The following is a 17,476-nucleotide window of genomic DNA, read 5'->3' on the forward strand; positions in this document are numbered from 1 at the left end:
CCAAAATATGCCCATTTGACCCCATTTACGAAGGTCGTAGGAACACAAATCAAAGTTAATCTGAAACTGTGCCATCTTAGGTGAACAGTCTTTAGTCAAAAGAATCGACTCATTAGAATACTATAGCAGCTCTCGCCACGACCAGGCTATATACATTTTCCAGAACTCTATAAGCGGTCATAAGGCCCGACAAAGTGTTCCTAACAGTCTGCCTATGTGATCGACTAGTCATCTCACATGACTTCAGAGCATTTGATCTTGTCATCAATCGCATCACACTCTAGTCACTTCGAGACGTCACCTCATACAAGTGACTATGGGTGAATACTATGTTAATCCGTGTTTACTTTAACGGGGTTCAATTTGTCACTACAGCCCGTTTGCATGTAACAATGTATAAAGAAAAGATAAAAGACAAATGCGATTATGAACATGAACAAAAACAACACTTTTATTTCATTTCAAAATCTAACATAAACTTGGTACACGTTTAAGTCCCATGGACGCAACATGTCCATCATCCGTTTAAGCCTGCGATAAAGGCTTGGTGAGCGGATAAGCTATGTTATCATCCGTCCCAACCTTACATATCGCAATTTCCTTTCTTTCAATGAAATCTCTAATTACATGATATTTTCTAAGTATATGTCTAGATCTATTACTAGACTTTGGCTCTTTAGCTTGGAAGATTGTCCCACTATTATCACAATAGAGAGTGATGGGATCATTGGCGATAGGTACTACTCTTAGACCTTCCATGAATTACCTGATCCACACAGCTTCCTTGGCAGCTTCTGATGCTACAATGTACTCAGCCTCCGTTGTTGAATCCGCAGTCACGGGTTCCTTGAAGCTTCTTCAGCTAACGGCACCACCATTGAGCTTGAAAACGAAACCAGCTTGTGATTTCATGTCATCTTTATCCGTTTGGAAACTTGAGTCCGTATAACCATTAACACGGAGCTCGGTGTCTCCTCCAAACACTAAGATAGAATCCTTAGTCCTTATCAAGTACTTAAGGATGTTCTTGACGGCTATCCAGTGACTCTCACCTGGATTTCCTTGATATCTACTCGTCATGCTCAAGGCATACGAGACATCAGGACGTGTGCATATCATGGCGTATATGATTGATCCAACAGCAGAAGCTTAAGGGATCATCTTCATGCGTTCAACATCATGAGGTTCGGAGGGAGATTGAGACTTGCTCAATATTGTCCCAGTTACCATAGGTACCAATCCCCTTTTTGATTTGTCGATGCTGAACCGTTGAAGAATATTATCAACATAAGACTCTTGACTAGTGCCAATATCCTCTTGGATCTATCTCTATGGATCCGGATACCTAATATGCGTTGTGCCTCTCCTAAATCCTTCATTTGGAAGTGGTTACCTAACCACTTCTTAGTAAAAGACAACATCGGAATATCATTTCCAATGAGTAGTATGTCATCGACATACAAGATTAGGAACACAACATTGCTCCCACTAAATTTCATGTATAAACGATGTGACCATAATTAGAGCATATTTAGTCCCCCAATTAGCCTTGTTCCCATGCTTTTTAGTACATATTTGGGTTATTTATTGTCTTTAGTCCTTTGTTTTGCATATTGTTTGAGGTTTTGTTTCCTTGGTAGGAAAGGAGTGCCAACCTTGCATTTTCATGGCAAAATAGAGCTACATTGATTGAATTCAATGACCAAGCATCAAAGAGAAGACAAGACTAGAAGGCCTTTGTACATACTATAGTAGATGGGCAATGATGAGAAAAGATCCTTGCATCCCCGAGGAAATCCTCAAGGATTTTATGAAGAGAAAGGAAGAAAAGTTGAAAGAAAGTAACTATAAGACAATCCGAGCGGATTGTCCACAAGCCGCCCATCCAGCAAGGGCAATCCGAGCGTCTTCCCCAGCTGGACGCCCGTCCAGAATCACCCCAATCCGCCCGTCCACCACCACAATCCGCTCGGCCAGAACCTCCATAATCCGCCCGTCCCGTGCCCTGGACGCTCGGATTGTGTGTCAGTCATTTCGTCTTCTACAAGTTTCAAGGAAGGATGCGCATATTTTTCTAAGACTGGCAAAAAGGAGACCGGATTCTCCCTTGAGATCGGCGATTCCTCAAGGACTTAATCGTCATTTAAGCCCTTAATAAACCCTAATCTGTGTAACTAATCCCCACTATAAATACCCCATTAGGCTAATTAGAAGATCATGTTCTTCTTAGCAATCTTTAGTGTAGTTAATATCATTCAAATCTCTCCTTAATCTGGTAATCAACATTTAATCAAGTTTTAATACAAATCTCATTTCCTTAATCTCTTTTAAGTTCATCTTTCATTTTGGGTAATTGAAGATTATTTGGGTTATTATTGGGAAATTGACAACCTTCCAATCAATCATCAAGTACTTCTATTATTCTTTGCTTTATTATTGGAATCATTAGTAGGTATAATTCTCTTAATCCCTTTTTCATTATTGTTAATTATCTTCATTTATTCATCATGTTTTACTTTGTTGGTGTGATTGACAACCTTGCTAGGATATTCAACATGATAATGAGTGAGTAGTTCCTTATCTAGGGTTAATGGGTAATTAGGGGAAACCAACATGGGGGATGATTCATGATTAAATTAATATGTTTTCATAGTTTATTTGCTTGCTTGTTGTGATCTCAACTTATGCACATGTTATGTTTGATGAAATGCGAGCCTATGAATCCTTGCATTTTTTACCCATCACCTATCTTTTCAATGAGACTTGTAAGACATAAACCAACTCGAGTCTCATTAGACCATGCATATAGTTGAGTAGGGAAGATTAAGTCGACTTGTAGGTGTTGTACAATCTAATCGATTCGGCTCCGGTACCAAAACTTTCCTAGGATTGTAAGATATAAACCAACTCGATCCATCACAACAATAATTGCTTGCTTATAATTTGAGAATATGTTTGTATGATCAATTCCCATGAATCCCCTATGACCCCATGACACCCTAGTGCCTTTTATCAATTGTTTACACCCCTTTTTAATCATCTTGCTTGTTTACTTTTATTGCTATTTAGTTTAGTGATCTTCTACTTCAAACCCCAAATTGTGACACCCTTAGACACCATTAGTTGCAATCGAAAATCTCATCTCAATTCCCGTCCCTTGGGATCTGACCTTTACTTGCCTCTTTACTAATTGTAGAGTTGTTTGTGGAGTTATAAATTGTGTTTTGGTCTAGGTGCTTCTAACGACAAGTACCGAAAACTAAACCTCCAAGTGAGTTGGCACCAAAAATGGCGCCGTTGCCGGGGACGGTGTTAACTTGATTTAGATTTTCTTATATTGTTATTAGTTGTGTCTTTCTTTGCCTTGGGGAAGTAAAACTCCTCAAGGTTTGTTCTAATTATTTTCGAGTTGTTTGATATTTTGAATGTCAAGAAGATCACAAGGTAACTTGTTACCCTTTGATCACGAAATTGAATGGACTTTGACAACCAATAGAAAACTTGCTAGGACAACTTTGAGAGGTATTGGTGAGGTTGTAGATATTCAACCAAACATTATTGAGTTCATCAACCCTTTTGCAAGAGAAGGTGAGGAGAACCCAACAAAAAATCAACCCACAATGCCTAAATTTTCATCACATTCCATACCAAACGAGGAGAACCTACACAACGGTACTCCCACACCACAACATTTAACCGGAAACTTTATTGCCAAATCCGCATTTATCCAATTAGTCGAAAGAAGCCAATTTGGGGGGATGCCTAGTGAAGACCCTCACTCTCACATGGAGACTTTTTGTGACTATTGTGATGCGATTTATCAAACCGGTGTAACTCAAGACCAAATTCGATGGGTCTTATTTCCTTTTTCTCTAATTGGAACCGCAAAACAATGGTTGAAAGGCCTTGATAAGGCTACTCTCGGAATTGATTTTTGGAAGAAATTGGCTCTAGCTTTCTACAAAAAAGTTCTATCCACCGGAAAAGACTAACATGCTAAGAGCTCAAATTACGGGCTTTAAGCAAAGAGATGAAGAATCTTTGTATGAAGCTTGGGATCAATTCAAAGGAATTTGTCGCTCATGTCCTCATTATGGACTTAGCGAGTGGTTCTTGGTACAACAATTTTGGAACGGTCTTTATGAAGACTCAAGAAACATTCTCAACATGGGATCAAATGGAATGTTCACCGAAGTTGACGACAATCAAACTTGGAACAAGATTGAGGAAATGACGGTCCATAATTCAGAATATCGTAGACCTCGCAAGGCTACTAGAGGAGGAAAGCATAAAGTGGACTCTATTACTCAATTGGGTGCTCAACTTAGTGCTCACATTGATACCATCAATTTGAAGTTCGAAAAAGCTATGGCTAGACTTGAAGAAGCCTCAAAATCACCAAATCATCATGTTAATGCCATGACGGCATCTTCATCAATCTCAAGTGGGATATGTGAGAATTTTGGAACTTTGGGACATGACCAAAGTGAATGTAGGGGAACAAATGAACAAGTTAATGCTTTTCAAGCATACAAGAGTGGTACCCCTTATTTAAACTATTACAATGAAAACACCAAATTCCACCCAAATCTCTCATACAAAAGCCAAAATGTTCAAAACCCTCAACCAACATACACCCCACCTCCCATGAGAAACCAAAATCGAAGACCCTTTTACAACCAAAACCAAGGTTACCAAAATCAAACTCCATACAATCAACAAAATGACCAAGGTTTTAATGTTCAAAAAGCGGTCCTCCAAATGCAAAAGAATCAACAAGAGTTTTTCACTCAAATGCAAAAGGATAGTCAAGCAAAGGAAATCACCATCAACAACATCCTAGCCCACACCAAAATGTTGGAAACCCAATTAACTCAACTAGCATCTTCAAGCTCACAAAGACAAAAGGGGCAATTACCACCTCAAAGTAATCTCCCGAGACATGAAACGGTTAGTGCCATTCACTTGAGAAGTGGTACAAGGAATGAAGCACCGGAGAAGCAAGTTGAGGATAAAGTTGTGAAAGCTAGTGACAAAGAAGAAGTTGTGCAAACCTCCAAGGATGGAGAACCATCAAAAGAATAAGTTTCAAAGAAAAATGAAGACAAGGCCAAGGAGAAGGAGCCCATTGTGATTAGACTTCCTTTTCCGAGTCGTCAAGCCAAGCCCAAATTTGATGACCAACTTGGAAAATTTATGGAGATTGTGAAGAATTTGGAAGTCTCGATTCCTTTTACGGAATTAATCAATCACGTGCCGGCCTATGCAAAGTACATGAAAGACATCCTTACTAAGAAGAAGTCGATCCGGAAGCTTGAGATTATCGCCTTCACTAAGGTGAGTAGTGCAATACTTCAAGGGATTTCACCTCCAAAACATAAAGATCCGGGAAGCTTCTCAATACCGTGTACCATTAGCGACACCACGATCAACAAAGCCTTATGTGATCTAGGGGCTAGTGTTAGTGTTATGCCGTACTCGGTGAGTAAAAGGTTAGGGATGGGAGAGCTTAAATGCACCAATATCACACTCCAAATGGCCGATAGATCGACGAAGACAAAATTGGGGATATGGGAAGATGTTCCCGCAAGAGTTGGGAAATTTTTCATCCCGGTGGACTTTGTCATTGTTGACATGCAAGAAGACTCCAACATTCTAATCATTCTAGGTAGACCTTTCTTACACACCGCGGGTGCGGTGATAGATGTGAAGCATGGAGAACTCACTCTAGAAGTGAGAGATGAAAGCATAACTTTCAATCTTGACAAGACCATGAGGGCTCACCGTTTGTATGAACCATGTTTTATGGTTGATCATTATAGCCGGAAGGATGATAGGAAGAAGTCGGAATTCCAATGGAAGAAGAAAGTCGATGATGCTCCATTCAAAGAGCAAGAAAATTGTAACAAAGAGAGCTTGAAAAGCTCACCAAAGTCAAGCAATGAAGAAGATGGCCTCATTGGCCAAGACAAGAAAGTGGGAGAGTTGTCACTATCAACTCAAGAGGTCTTTAGTGACCAAGTAGATGAAGTTTGTGGTCTTTGGGACGATAAGTTTGAAGGGATTTTCAATTCCTACATTGGTAATGCTATCGATAAACACCAACATGAAGGACAACAAGAGCAAAGTTCTATTGAGGATCTTTATCATGACAATGAACAAGCTTTTGACTACTTCTTCAAGGTGATGAGTAACATCAACAACACCTTGGACATGCCCCCATGACATCTCACTAAGGATGAGAGTTTGGTGGAGTACTCTCCAAACCACCATTTGTAAATATTTCTAACTCCCTAACTTGCATTTTAATTCTTACATTGCATTTTTTGTCATTTTTGGATTTTTATGCTTTGATCAAGATATCTATCATTTTTGAGAGAAGTGAGGGAGGGACTAATGATTTTATTGATGTGTAGTGCTTTAGCTTAGTGTGGGGATAGCAATTGCCTAGGCTATTCATGCCTTAGTAGTGCCCCGATAATGAAGAACACGGGATTTGAAGAATGAAAATGACACGGGATATGCAAGTGCACGGATGGAACGGAATCCGGGTAGACTAGGAGGAACCCGAGCGTCCTTAAGGGGAATCCTCTCGTCTTAAGGGAATCCGGGCGTCTGTTGGAGAATCCGTCCGTCCAAATGAGCTGCAAAGTTGAAAATTTGGGACTGTTAGAGAATCTGAGTGTCCCAGCAGAGAAGACGCTCGTCTGAAAGAATCCGCTCATCTTTGCAAGAAGACACTCGTCTTTTGCCAGTGCAGAATAAGAAAAGTTCCTGTAACAGAATCCGCTCGTCTATGCAGGAATCCGCTCGTCCTGAATTGCAGAAATCCGCCCGTCTTCACTAAAAGACGCTAGTCTTTAGGCGAGATTTCCTGAACCCAGATTGAGCAGAATCCGAGCGTCCCGAAGGGAATCCGCTGGTCTTTTCCCTGCAGATTCGAAATTTCGGGTGTTTTAAATACCCCTTCCCACATTCATTCATTCATTCATACATTCAAAACACAACCCATATACCCCAAAACCCTCATCCTCTCCATCACCAAAAACAAGATTTCCTCAACCAAATTCAACAAAATCAAATCCAAACTTCCTTACAACAACAATTAATCACTCATTTTCCAACAATAATCAATCCAAGCACCATAATCTTCAACCTTTGAGTCGATTTTTGAAATACAAAGGCAAATCCTTTCATCTTAAAATCGATTTGGGTATAATTGGAAATTGAGGATTTTCAATCTTTTCTTGGTATAATCATCAATGGCAAGAACAAAAGGGTCAACAAAGGCACTCAAGGCAAAGGCACTCTCAAAAGGGCAACAATGCCTTCAAGCAAAGAAAGCTTCAATGGATATGGTGGTTGCTAATGCAAACTTGGAAGTCCAACAACAACAAGATCTTCCCTTGGACGCAACAACAACAACAACTCCGGAAATTGCTCAATTATCAAACCATCCGGAGGTAATTTTCATTTCTAACTCCCATAGGGATACATTTGCCAAGTATGCTAAGAAGGCCATTCTACCCACCAAATTCATATGTGAAGATGCCTTGAACAAATTGGGTGTCCTTGAACAAACAAAAGCCTTCTTTGAAGCCATGGGGTTGGGAAAATTGTTTACTACAAGAGAATTGACATACCCCTCCCTTACCTTGGAATTCTTAAGTTCATTGAAAGTAACTAAGGTAGAGACTATAACACACATCGAGTTTCGCCTTGCCAATGTGAATAGGCGCATCACCTTTGATGGTTTGAGTAAAGCATTAGGTCTTAGTGATACACCATACTATCATAAGATGCCCAAAAAGTATGACCCCGCTCTTCTTTGGTAGGCGATTTCCGGGAAGAAATTTGTGAGCTTTCATGCTTGTCGCGCTCTATTAGTCCACCATCTGGGCATTAGAGTGTGGCACAAGGTCATCGGAATACTATAATTGCAAGAAAAGACACTAATCACTTTACAAAGCTCGATTTTGTTATACTTGAGTCGGTCTTAAATGTTGGAAGGGAATTCACTAAGCCTTACAATGCTCTAAGGCTTTTGGTGGAAAGATGGCTCAATGTTGACTGTGGTAAGGAAGGCACCGCTTTTATCGTAAATGGAGGTCTAGTTACTCTCTTGGCCAAGTACTTTGATCCAAATTTCAACAAGGATAACACCTATGTGGCGATCAAAGGGGGTCATCTCATTGACATGGATGCCATGATTAACAAGTACAAGTGGGTCAAGCATAATCCTCTTGACACCAACTATGGGTGGCTCACCAATGATTCTAGATCTTTCACTTTGCCTTCCAAGATATGCCGCTTGAGTGCTCATAGAACAAACTACCTACTTCCACTCTCAAAAGGCGCCGAGTACATGATCCGTCAACAAAGGGGCGAAATTGAAGAACCCTCCTCCTCCATTGTCACACCACCCTATCCATTCAAATGTCAAGAGTTCAAACTCGGAGGTGTTGAAGTGGGCAATGACTACATGACTCTACTTATGCAACAGATGCATAAACAAGCTTACAATGATCGATTAGATGCATACTTGGCCCAATATCCACCCCTCTTTCATTTAGCTAGGCAAGGACTACTTGATCCTTCATGTCCTTTGCCTATATGGGCGGATAGGGAAGTCTTCTTTCCAAGCACATTGACACGTCTGTCGCGTACCTGTCAAAAATAAAACCTAACGGTCTCAACTAAATATGTAGTAGAGGCAGTCGAGTATCGAATCCACAGGGAGGAATATAACTACAGCTATCTATTTCTAATTCTAAGGTAACAATTGGGTTTGATTAATTTTTGGTTCTAAACTACGGAGAAAAAGGAAGAGAAATAAAGCAGAGAACAGTAAAGGCAATAAAACGATCTAAAACTATCAATGAGAGAGGGACATGTCGGGAATTCGGTTCACTACGGTAGTTTAACCACTTAGCGATAAATGACTCGATTTAACTAATGCGAGACGGATATTAGAAGGTCCTTTCGGTCTACTTCCCACCCTAAAATACCACTAACTTAACTTTCGTCCTCATTAGGGTAGTCTCATCGTTTATAGCAGCCTATTTAGTCCAATCTTTCGATCCAGGATTAATTGTAGCCAGTTTAATGGGTGACATAGAAGCGTGCACTCAACTAGGTCGGTGATTACAGTTATATTGCTATAGTGACAGAGTCTCTTAGTCAATTCGTCTAATTCATTCACTACGTCGTCATTATCCTACCGCAGATCCCCTAATCCCAACATGAAGGGGTTTAGCTACTCATATTCGTAATAAAACTAACAAAGATGTAAATTTCAAAGAGATGACATAATGAAATGATAATAAAAATTGCTAATAGAAATTAGGGCAGAAAGAGACAATAACATAAAACAAGAATTAAACAACAAAGGAAGGTTAATTATTATTAAAAGGGAAAGAGAATTACAATCCAGCAATTTCCGGCGTAAAGAACGAAATCCGACCAAGCAATCCGAAAACGAAAGTAACAGTAGAAGGTTTAAGCAACGTAACTAGTTCTCCAGTGAAGGAAGGTAAAAAGATAGATAAAAATATTAAGTAAAAGATGCCTAATTAACCTAGTAAACATAGGTTAAATAGGAAACAAACTAAAGAGTTTATGCGGAAATACTAAAACACGGACTGATTAAGCCCACGAAGTCAAAAGCCTCTCGATCGAGTAGATTAGACTACTCGATCGACCATCAGCTCAGCAGAAACTCCTCGATCGACCTTCAGGGGACTCGATCGAGGACTGGTCATGTATGGATCACTCGATCGAGTAAGCAGTAGCTCGATCGAGTCTTGGGAAGCTTAGGAATCACTCGATAGACCACCAAACAGCTCGATAGACCACCTGGGTCTTCAATTCAGCTCACGTCTTCACCAAAATGCCTCGTAAAGCGTGCAACGACACTTCTAAGTGCAACATCTCACTGGGGATGGTCCCGTCTCCTCTAAATGCATGCAAAAGGACAGAAAAGAGCATGGTTCCGCTACTTTCGCGATCATTCCTACAAAAAGGACAAAATACACCAAAGTAGCCAATTCGGGGCAAAATACTATAAAAACAAAGATATAAACGCATAGACATACGTCTTTGAAACAGGCCAAAAAGACTATACATTAGGCACGTATCAAATCTTCCCAAACCAAACCTTTACTCGCCCTCGAGTAAACTCAAAACTAAACTAATGGAACGGAAATGATAACTCTGAGCTAGCTTAACTTGTCTACTTGAACCACTTTAATGCAACAAAATCAACAAGATTAAAGCTAGGCGATCAATACGCAAACGAATTATAAGTCGTTCATAAATAAAGTCGACCTATCGACCTTGCAAGACCAACAAAATCGGACTCTCACGTGGTCACTCTTCTCTCATGAAGCAAAGGGCAAATGTTATATGTAAAGGAGAGAAGAAAGACAAATCACTCACCTAAACTGCGACCTACATAGCATGCATGCAACAAAGATGAAAGACAATTCAAGTACTAATGCACACACTCCAACCAATAATGTCCGTCACAAAATAGGGTTTGCAAATAATATGGGAATAGTGAGGTTCAGGGGAGAAAAGGCAAAACATGTTATGGAAATGTGGAGGTAAAAGCGTCAAGCTAGTTCCTAACAGACCATAATAAACCATCCTGGATCTCAAACTGATCGAAAGACTAACACAGGTGCCCTTTACTTGGCACAAAACTCACTAGACTGGAAGCACAATCTCCTCAAAAAATATGGAATAAGAGTGGAGGAGTTAGACGGTCACAAAGTTCCCTTTTTTAAACACCGTCTGAGACAACTAACTGAAACAACCAACCCTCTTGTCGATTGTACATCTTCAAACATCTTCTCAACTCTGACAAGAGGGTCCAACTTTTTCACAATTTCTCTCTTTTCTTTTGTTTCACGTGAATCTCATCATCTTTTCATTTTTTTTTTTTCTTTTTCTCTTTTTTTTTTCTTACTTCACGTTTTTTTTTTCTTTTTTTTTTCAATACTTTTTTTTTTTTTTTTTTTTTTCTTCCTCCTTCCTTAATACAAACACCAACTCCAACGGGAATTACGGACCAAACTGCAACGGAAAACGTACCACAAAAGGACAGACTAACTAGCTTGACTAGGCAGGCTTAGTTTGGAATGTAGCTAATGGGTCAAAAAGGCAAGTTTTGGTCAATGTGGAGCTAAATGGGTGAAGAATGTAAAGAAAGGGAAATTGCAAGACCCTCCCTGCATGTGACACCAACCGCAGACCCGAATATGTGCATTTGACGAGAATTTGAATGTCATAAATGTGCAAATGAGACGAACATGCTATGCAAGGAGTACTACTCTCAAAATTTCCTAATGAACTGGTCATGAATGGCACCAGTTATGGCTCTAAAAACTCGGAATTTTTAAGTAGTTTGCCAGTTTATCAGGTCAAGTCTAAACAGTCAGCTATTATTTGAACAGAAATTCGTAGACTATGCGTATGACAAAGCTAAAAACCATCAATAAAGTGCAAGGCTCAAGTGAATTGACAAGTTAAGTGCAATTTCATCACGGGAATCTACCGTTCCGACTCAACCTAGATGCAGAAATAAACGTGAATTTTTTTTTTGAATTTTTAACATTTTCTTATTTTTTGATTTTTTGATAATAAATAACAAATGCAAACTGAAAAATGAAACGTGAATGCAAAACAAATGCAGATGCAGACTCAAAAGGATGCAATACCCTCCCCAAACCAAAACGGACAACGCCCTCGTTGTCCTCCAGCATACACCAGCAGAAAAATGGGGGATGGGGGTATACAACCAATAAAATAAAAATGAAAATAAAGGAGACGAAATAAAAAAGTGAGAGAACATACAAAACACGAACTTCCCCAAACCAGCCGTAAAATCGGGAAGTGAGTAGACCAAGAGCTACTCGTCGTCGGCACCGCCTCTCTCGGTACTCCGACTCAACAAAACAGTCTCCCCAAACCAGCAACAAACAAGGGGGAGACTCAGTCGTCATCTCCAGCCTGATCATCCGGACCGGGTACGAACGGAGGGTCACTCTGCTCCTCTCTGGAAGCTCGCTGTGCCGCCTGCTCGGCCCGTAGCCGCACCTCTCGTGCTACGGATGTCTCCTCCACCTCCTCCTCTGTGTCAGAAGAAAGTGGAGGGTACCCGTCCGCTGGGTATCGGTAGAAGGAAGGATGCGGCCATCCCTCTGGAATCGGTCGCCGGGCTCGGATATGGAACTCGTAAAGCGGGAATACACTAAAGCCATATCCCGCCTCATCTCGCAAGGTACCGCACATATCCTCGGGCGCCTCTAAAGCGGGAGGGCGGACAAAATTGGCCGGAAAACCGAACCGAAGGAGGGTCAAGTGGGGGGTGGAGTGAGTGAAGGTGTAGGGCCGAGGCGTGGGTGTCGGTCCCGGTGGGCTCGAGTCGGGGCCTGGGAGCTAGAAGACGCTCCGGCCTCCCTCTTCCTCTTCCTAGAAGAAGGAGGAGGGGTGAAGGTAAGGTGGTAGGTAGGTGGAGGTGGCCTCGCTCCCTCAGCAGCAGTTGAGAGCGGTAGAAGTGGCGGAAGGGTAGAGCACGGCAAGGTAACAGACGTGGAACCACATATCTTCCACGTCCTCGCGCTCCCTTTCGCCTTTGGGAACCAGTGTCAAGACAAAGAATGGCGTCCGAGTCAAGCCGATCCACCTCGGACGTGAAGTGAGTGAAGGGTCGGTAGGGTAAAGGTCGCGGGCGATCCTAGTCACTAGCCCGCCGCAGACAATAGCGGTCTTGACCCGAGTCCCAATCCCGTTCCAATGCTGAGCTACCAGATAGGCAATGTTTAGAACAAACGGGGTACCGTAGTCAATGTTGAGGTACCCCGCGAGAATCGCTAGCTCAGTGTTGGTCAAGTTATTGGGCTCAGGGCGCCCAAAAATGGTCTCTCCTAACAGACGCAAGTAGTAACGGGGCGCAGGTAAGTGAATGTGAGCTCCCTTCCATGAGTGGAAGGGAGTGTGAGTAAGCGACCCAAAGTGGTCAAGGAGGTCTCGAGGTGGGGCGGTGGGACCGTCACTGACTAGGCCTAAGACCTGGCCAAACTTGGCCAAAGACCACCATGCGACTCATTGCGGAGTCGAAAGTGAATGCAGGAGCTGGAGTGGTCAGCGGCGTAAGAGTCGGTGTCAAAGGAATAGGAGCTAAAGAACTCGTACGTAAGGGTACGAATGGTAGCCTCCTGCATGGTAATCAAACCCGACATACCCGTCCCGTTCAACAAACTACAGACCTCCTCGTAAATGCCTAAGGTCTCTAGGTCAGTCCGCGCAAGGAAACGGGTGGAGGAGAGGGGGCAACGAAGTAAAGAAACTAACCGTGTCCGGTGAGCCTCTGAAGTGAAACGTCTGTGGCGACTTCTGATGTGTGAGAGCGCCCTCTCCCGTAACAACGACCTCGAGACGGGCTGGAAGTGAGGGCTAGCCGGCTAGCCTTTGGTGTGGTCTCGGTGGCGACATACCAGCCGCTGAAACGGGGCGTCCGTCCACATCCGGTAAAGAAAGAGAAAGGCCTGGTGGGAGTGAGGGTGATGGCTGTGAAGCTCGAACCGAGCTCCCACTGTGCTAGCCGCGAGTAAACGTCCCTGCGCAGTGAGACAAGTAGAACTGGTGCTTTGCGGTGGTGACTAAGGCGGAGCTAGTGGCAACAGCAGGGACCACTGGCTCGCTCGAAGAAGGGCTGGAGGACGTACTAGTAGACAAAAGAGAGCTCGCGTCCATCCTGCAAAGTGTCAAAAGGGCATGAATAAGAGACGATGCTGCTAACCGTGGTTAAAACAACCCGCTAACCAACATGTGACAGCAAATATGAGGCCCTATCAGTCGAAACAATTGACGTACAGCATACAAAACCCAACAATTCCTCAAAAATTTCCGAAAACAGCATGTAAATGGTGATGATATGATAAAACAGTGACTGCAAAGGGCTAATACAGCATGAAAACCTAAAATGGGGCATGTATCACTCCGGGCAGTCGAGAGTAGCCATTCACAGCGCGAGATTCTAATAATTCAAAGCATGTAATGGCGATAGGGGACGGGAAAGCAGTTAACAGCGGTTAACAATAGTAACAAATAGGCAATAACCGCAAATAACAAAGCGTGGCAGCGAGACAACCGTCTAACAATCGACACATTCGACTCACAGGGACCCTAATCGCGGAAATCGCGCAAAATTCGAATTTATCATGCAGAAACAGTGAGGAGTTGCTAAAACATCATCAATCAAGTTAATTAAGGGCAAATGAACACAATTAAATCGAATAAATTCGATTAGACAAGGATTTTTCGAACCCTAATTCAATCACCTCAAAGAAATTCGAATTAAATCAAGAGAGATTGCAAAGGGTATGATAGAAATACTTACTTGATGATGATTAACCTACAATGTGCAATTAAACTTCAAAAATAAGCAAGCAAGACGGATTTTTAATCAAAAATCCGCGAACCCTAATCCCTTTAAAAACCGCGAAAACGAGCAAGAAGGAGGGGGAAAATAAGAGGTTATGGAAGATTAATTGACTAACAAGAGAATGTAGGTGGTAGATTTGATGATTTTGGGCAAGAAATGGGGATTTGGGGGAAATGGATGTCGCAATTAGGGAGGAGGTTAGACGGAAATTAGGGGTTAAAACAATTTAGAAATGAAAACTGAAATAAAAAAGGAGTTAAGTATAGAAAAACTCCCGTCCACTGTTCATTTCACTCGATCGAGTGATTTTAAGTCACTCGATCGAGGTCTTTGCTGTTCCCTTTGCTCGATCGAGTAAAGGACCCCTCGATCGATCTGTTTCCTTTTGGTCTTCCTCGATCGAGTAACCAGCTAGCTCGATCAACCCAATTACCATTCGATCGAGTACAAAAAGTACTCGATCGAGGGTTTCTTCTCGTTGACTCTTGGATTTCCGTCTTTATTTCCTCGAAATGCGCGACATTTCCCCAAACCTGCATAAAACATATCCAAACGCATCCCAAAAATACCAAATATGCAGCAACACAGTCTATAGTCTTATTCTACGCTAAAAAGAATGTCTAAACTAACTGTCCTAATAAAAATGCGATAAAATCAATTCAAAAGTAAAAAGAATATCTATTACAATTTGTTACACGGGGCATTTCCCCGTTTAATTCCCATTAGTCATCCGAGCCCCTTCGTGGGCTTCATCGGAGGACGTCACTTCAGCGATCCGGCCTCTTTGACTTCCATGAGCTTGAATTGCTTTGTTTGTGACAAGAGGAGGAATGTAGTTCCCATCTATGTAGGTGCGAATCGTCTTCGTTCGTTCGCCCCTCTGTCGCTTCCTTAGCCTTCTTGGCTCCGGTTTGATTGACAATGGTTCCACCGTCCTTTGATCGCTCCTTTCTTGCCTTCATCCGTGCACTGCAGTAGGGACAATGCAGACGAATTTTCCTCCTTGTTGCTCTCAATCCGAGGCGGAGGGTTAGCAATAATAGCAATATTCTCCAAACTTTCATCCGGAGTGTCAATAATAGGGTCAACGAAGAGAGGCATTGCAAGGCCGAGCTTGCATGGGAGCCCTCCGGAATTTGGACTGATGAAAGGTCAGCTCCTCATCCCCTACCTGGAAGGTCAAAGTCTTCCCCCCGACATCTATCACTGCTCGGGCAGTGGACAAAAATGGTCTCCCTAAAATGATAGGGGTGTGCACATCTTCGGGGATGTCTAGGACGACAAAATCGACGGGAATAAAGAACTTCCCGATCCGAACAGGTACGTCTTCCGCTACACCTAGTGGCCGTGATAAACTACGGTCGGCCATCTGGACAGTCATGTTGGTGCAACTCAGTTTTGTCACACCAAGTCTCTTGGCTAGAGATAAAGGTAAAACACTTACGCTAGCGCCTAAATCGCATAGCGCATTATCAATCAATTGGATACCTATGTGACAAGGGATCGAAAAACTACCCGGGTCTGATTGCTTAATAGGTAGCTTATTTTGAGATAGGGGTGACCCCATCTCAGTCAAGGCTACGGTCTCATTATCATTTATGGTCCTCTTACGTGCTAAAATTTCTTTCATAAATCGTAAATAAGAAGGTACCTTAGTAAGCAATTCAGTGAACGGCACGGAAACTTCCAAACTCTTCAAAAGCTCAACAAATTTGCTAAACTGTTGATTAATCTTGGTATTCTGCAGCCGCCTCGGGAAGGGAACAGTAATTGGAATCTCGAGTCCCTTGTTTCTTGCCTCCAAAGTGTCTTCCGGAGCAAGTTCAGTATCCTTCGGACGCTTCTTACCTCTCGAACGAGGCCTTTCTGGTAATTCCTCGCTTAAACGAGCACTAGCAGGCTCTCGAATAAGCTTCCCGTCATCAATGTTACTCGATCGAGCTACTTCTTCAGCAACTTCAGTCGATCGAGCAACATCCCCACTCGATCGACCATCTTCAGCTTCCAGTTCACTCGATCGAGCAGGAAGACTACTCGATCGACCAGGTTCTTCACCATTTCCACTCGATCGAACTCAAGTTTCAACCGACTGACTTCAGATCGATCGAGTAATCGCTTCGTCGTGAGTCCTTTCCTCTTAGCAGAACACTGTTCATTATCAGCGACAACTTCCCTTGGGTCTGATTTCTGCACTTCCGGTCCCTCGTAAGAAAGACCGCTTCTCAACTCTATCAAATGTACCGTCTCATTTGGGTTCTTCTCATTTTGAGTCGGTAAATGACCTGGCTTCCTCGAGGATTGATTCGCGGCAAGTTGGGCAACTTGAGTCTCAAGTGCCTTTATGGTCGCGTCTCTCTGTTGATCACTTGTGCTTCTTTGTTGATCACTCGCATGAAGCTGCTTGGTAATGGCTTGCATCATAGACTTTAACTCGCCCATCTCACTCACCCCACTTGAAGATGAACCGTGGTTAGGAGGGTTGAAAGACGGAGGCTTCTGATAGCCTTGTTGCTTCTGATGTGGAGGGATATATGGTTGTTGCGACTGATTTGGAGGAGCGGTGGGATTGAGTACATTGTTCTGGTTACTCCACCTCAAGTTGGGGTGGATATTCGGCTCGTAATGAGTGTTGTTTTGCCTGTAATGTTGGAAGGCGGCACATTGCTCATAAGGACTAGGACAATAATCAGCGACATGTCCGTCTACCCCGCACCTCGTACAGACGAAAGGGCCGTCTGTCATAGCATTAACTTGGTACATCCCTGGCTTGAGAGCTCCCCCTAGTTCGTACTTGTCGAACCTAGCAGTAAGGGCCTCTAACGCGGCCACTGAAGAAGACTCAGCAGCTCTCCTTTGGTTTCCCCTTGAATTCCCGTATTCAGCCCTATGAGTGGCTAAATCATCTATTATTTTCCATCCCTTCGTCGGCCCCAAGTTGTCAGAAAATCGACCGTTGGCCGCTGCATCTAATATAGCCCTCTGATCATCATATAAACCATTGTAAAAATGGTTGCACAAGCTCCATTT

General features: G+C 42.6%; 1 non-coding gene across 1 annotated transcript; it reads right to left on the minus strand.

Moving 5' to 3' along the window:
* Positions 1-3,993: 3,993 nt before the first annotated feature.
* LOC141635201 (small nucleolar RNA R71) lies at positions 3,994-4,100 on the minus strand. The gene has a single exon (XR_012539903.1). It is a non-coding gene; the product is annotated as a small nucleolar RNA R71 (small nucleolar RNA).
* Positions 4,101-17,476: the final 13,376 nt, after the last annotated feature.

This window comes from Silene latifolia, chromosome Y, assembly GCF_048544455.1.
Source record: "Silene latifolia isolate original U9 population chromosome Y, ASM4854445v1, whole genome shotgun sequence".
NCBI classification, from domain to species: Eukaryota; Viridiplantae; Streptophyta; class Magnoliopsida; order Caryophyllales; family Caryophyllaceae; genus Silene; species Silene latifolia.